Below are 4899 nucleotides of genomic sequence, written 5' to 3' on the forward strand. Positions count from 1 at the left end.
AGCAAGCCGGAGGAAATCAAAACGAATGGGAGTACCTGATTCGTGAGCGTTTTTGAATGCGAAGATGCAGAATCTGGAGCATCCGTGTCTGTTTTTGTGTAATCAGTGGCATTAGCTCTACACAATAAAATTGACCTAAACGCAAAATTCACGGTCCTCGGAAAGGGCGTGCCCGTGTCCTTTCCTTTAGGCCTTGTTTACATAGGTCCTATTCACGAATAACACAAATTTCAAATCCTCCGTCCTGAGAGACATGACTTGACGAAATACTAGCAAAGCATTTCTAAGTAGATTCTCATAGGGGTGATCTGTTAATAATGCGCAAATGCCTTAAACAAGGTATGAATAGACGGTCCGATTGTGCAAAGTCTGCAAATTTAAAATGGGGTGGATCATCACGAGCCAGTATGCTTTCTTTCACAATGGCGACATCCTCGCAATCATCTAAACAAGTTGCTTACAAGGCACACGATCAGATCCCAAAAGAGGGCCCCAAGCATGAGCCTAAAAACTTTAGACCTTTAACAATGCTAAACTGCAGTTACAAGATTTTTGCAAAAGCTCTTGCTCTTAGATTACAAAGTAAGATGAAAAAGTGGATTCTCTCTGAACAAAAGGGGTTCATTAAAGGATGTTACCTACTTAAAGCCATATTTAACATTTGGAAAGGGTGTGAGTATGCTAAAGAAACTAGACAGGATATATGCTTTCTTAAGGTTGACTTTGATAAGGCTTATGATAGATTGGAATGGGATTTCTTAATTCAATCTTTACAAGACATGGGTCTGGGTCCTTCCTTTGTTTCAAATGTTAAGCTTCTTCTCACCAAACCTTATAATATAGACATCAAAGAACATGAGCATCACATACATTGCATAATTAACAAATATTGAAAAAAATCTTGTCACACGATGTTAACATTTCAATTGTTGCTAAACTATTTAAAACATACACGCCTGTAGAAGCATGTGTACAACTTGGAGACAACCACCCGCAAGATCGGCGTCATAGGTGGGTCTCATAGTTGGGGGAGCGTCCCCATAGGCACACTATCTGCATCGTCATTGTCAGTAGCATCCTCCACCACCGGCAACCCCTCGCACCTCTGTCTGACAATGCAAGTAGACGTGCCGATTTTTGCCCGTGGACGTGACCGTCGCCAGTCAAGCCACCATGAGCCACACACTACCAGGGCCAGCGCCATGCAACTGAGAGTCAATGCATGGACAACAAAGGCAAATGGCCTGGTGGTGGGGAAAGACATTCTCCTGCCTTCTACTCATTCCCTCCTTCTGGAAGATGCAAGCTACGTAACCCTCCAAAGTGTTTGCTCACACTTCGCCTCCTCCCAGCTTGCATATCTCCCACCTTTATACTCTGCCTTCTGCTCATTCCTCCCTGTCTGGAGGGTACAAGCTACACAGCCATCCAATGGTTCAAGCTACACTTCGAGCTACACTTCGCCTCCTCCTAGCTCACATAAGGGCTTCTGTAGTGCGAGACGGGTTCCAACTCTCCAACCATAAACTACTCCATCTTCGGCAACCTACGTGAGGCCTTCCAAGAGGTCTTCCAGCACTCGATCTCTCCATCTTGTCCTCGTTCACTCATGTAGCATGAGGCCTTCTAGCACTGAACACCATCATGTTCGCCATCTTCACTTTTGGTAGCTACATGACGTTCTTTCATTGCATGTGCTCTTCCTTCCGAAGAACTTGAACAAAGCTCTTGCATGCGGTCTTCCTTTGCACAGCTCGAAGGAAGCTATTGACACATCTCTCTTCTTTCTTCGCAGGTACATCAATGAGGAGCTCCACTCCATCATTCCAGGATCCGAATGAGTACTACGACTCTTGTGATGGAGAGGACGAGTACGTCCCTAGCACCAAGGGTGACACCAATGTGGAGATGTCCTCCCAAGAGGAGTCCTTGCACCCCATACGCATGGGCACAACAAGGATGGTTCGAGGAGCGATGGGTGGCACTATCAACACCGGGGTCTTTGCAAGTTCTCCATCCTACCTACAAGCTCCTCCAATTAGTTGGAATGGCCATGTCCATCCTCGTCCCAATCCAATTGGATGTAGCACCCCCCTTGCCTTTCTATTTCCTTCCACTCCTCTCGTAGTTACGTCACTCTCCCCTCCTCCAGTATGCTTCCCTCCCCTCCTAGGAACCTCATCTCGTCTTGTTGTAGGCTCTTCGCATGCCTTTGGTGGCATACTTGCTAATGCATCTCGTCCTGCAGTAATACATGTGGCTTCGGTGGCGCACCTTCTCGTCCCCCTATAGCATTTGGTGCCACACCCTCACCCATCCTCATCTCTTCCGATGACTCCATGCAAGGCACCCCAGTGGTGGTTGTGGTCTTGATAGACAAGTAGAAAGAGGTAGACACGGCTGTCCGTGAGGGGGTATTTGTGCCAAGATGAGGCACTACATCTCCGAACTATGCAAAGCTGAGGGTGTGCACCATTCCAAGTCTTAATGCAAATCGAAGTGGGAAAAGATCAACGGAGTTTTCCACTGTGTCTATGACTATGAGAAGAACATCCCTTCCAAGCGCTCCAGCTACTCAAGCTTGACAACTAAAGAGAGAATGGTAGCTTGCCTTCTTGTAGATGACATGAAGGAGGAGTTCTATGAGAAGTTGGTGTCATTCTTTGGAGGGGACCCTGACATGGACCCTAACCCCATTCTCTTCCAATCAGGTACAGATGGTAATCCTACAGATGTTTGTGAATGTTTGTACTTCGTTTGCATCGTGTTCTTTCCATATAATCATGTGGTTCTTTAATTTTGTCTATTGTTTGGTTTTTTAGAGGATGCCACCCCAAGGACTCCTATGTTCAACGAGACCCATTTGCACCTGATGGAGTAGTTGATGATGGTGGCTTGACAGAGGTGCACCTCAAGAAGGCCGTGACATACGATGGGCAATCATAAGGAGTTGGTTCATGTGACTAAGAACATGGTCACTATGCTTGAGCAAAGTGGCAAGCCTAGAAGTACTTTGTTCATTGATGCTAAGGCATGCAAGGAGAAGTGGGAGGTGCTCCTATTTAGTGGGTGGACATGCCCTTGTATTGTGTGGATCACCCTAGCCTCCTTATTGACGAGGCTAATAGTCAATACGAGTTGATGTGTTGACTCTATCTCAGTGGTCCTCCATCTCTCTCCTTTTCCCCTTGTGAGAATTTCCTTTCCATGGTGCACTCCTTGATTTGTAACATGGTATCAGAGACCTAGGCTCTTCTCCCTATCATATCCTTGCCATTTGTATCCTTTCCTTCTATATTCTAAGCCACACCTTTATTGGCTGGTGCATCCTATTGTTCCTATTGCGACTAATCATTAGCTATCTTCAAAAGGTCATGGAGGTTTGTTTTGGAGAGCTCATTGTTGCCAGCTACATACATTGAAGATCTGCCCACCATTGCCAATAAAAGGATACCTACTGGCAACGTGTTTCTCATGAACGGAATGGGCATTGTAAGTGTTGGCTTGTCACTTGTGAGAAGGCAATATTTTCCATGTCACTGCATCTGTGGGCCTCATTGAGTGGCTTTTCTACTGTTAGAAACCAGATGAGTAGGCTTTCATTGTATCATTTTTGAAGCCGTCTCAAAGTAAGCATCACCGATTGTTTTGAGAACGAGGTCTAGCCTTGTTGCATCTATGTCTGGACGAACCTTCTGTTGTGTGGTAGACTCATGCTATAACAAAAGCACAAATTGAATCGATTGCCTATAGACACTTACATTTGCACTGTAAGAACTTGCCTCCCTACTCTCTGTTGCTACTGCCTCGCAAGTGGCATGCTTAGCCGCTGTGTTATAGCTCCTTTGGAGCTTCTAGTTTGCAAAGGCCATTTGTTGGTGAGGTCTTCTCAGGAGGAGTTTCTTTTTGGGATATTTGTAATCAAGGCTTGCTCTAAGTTGCATGTGTGTAGATATCTAGTAGTAGTCACATGTGTGTGTGTGTGTGTGAAGCACACTTAGTACTATCTAGTACCATGACATAGGTGATGATGCAATAGAAGGAGCCCTTTCTATGAGGTGCCAATGATTTAGGAAGTCCCTATGATGTAGGGCTGATTGCCTTTGATGTAGGAGAGGTGCCTATGATCTAGGACACCCTCTCTCCCACTCTGTAAATGAGAGGCTTCTCTCTCACAATCAATAGAGCACACTTTTGGCTCCTTCTTGTATTCTCATCTCTTGTCATGATGCACCTCTTCTCTCCCACCACTTCCCAACATGTGGTATCAACGGAGCCATACTTCCTCTTCACCCTCCACCTTCTCCTTCCATTCTTCCCTCTTCTGCCCATTTTTCCTTAAGCTCATTCTCCACCTTTGAAGCATCATTCCCTCCACGTCATCATCTTCCTCTTCACCCTCCACCTTCTCCTTCCATTCTTCCCTCTTCTGCCCATTTTTCCTTAAGCTCATTCTCCTCCTTTGAAGCATCATTCCTTGAGCCCTCTCAGCCAAACCTCCACATCAGTGGGGCATCCATTCTCACCAGATGGGTTTCCAGAATTTCACCTCTATTGGTCTCACCGCTAAGAAGATTGCTTGATGCATCGACTTCAAATTCTCTTGATCTTTTGAATTTCTCTAATTCCTCTTAGGCATAGCTGGGTGATGCTATGAGCTAGCTTGAGTCCAAAGTTGATCTCATTTGGTCCAGTGAGTGAGGAGAAAACGTTTAAAAAATCCAGTCAAACCTGCAGCAGCTCCAGTTGGTAACGTGATGTGGCATTGTGCAATTCCTTGCTAGGGGGTCCTATTTGGTAATAGAGATTCCATTCTATTGCAAAAGCCCTCTCCAAGTCGTTTCCATTTGGGAAAATTTTGGCCTTCGATCTCTTCTTGTTCCTAGATACAGCTTTTAA

Source organism: Dipteris shenzhenensis, chromosome 32, assembly GCF_047967505.1.
Source record: "Dipteris shenzhenensis isolate YYH24624 ecotype China chromosome 32, Dip_SZ_1.0, whole genome shotgun sequence".
In the NCBI taxonomy this organism is placed as follows: domain Eukaryota; kingdom Viridiplantae; phylum Streptophyta; class Polypodiopsida; order Gleicheniales; family Dipteridaceae; genus Dipteris; species Dipteris shenzhenensis.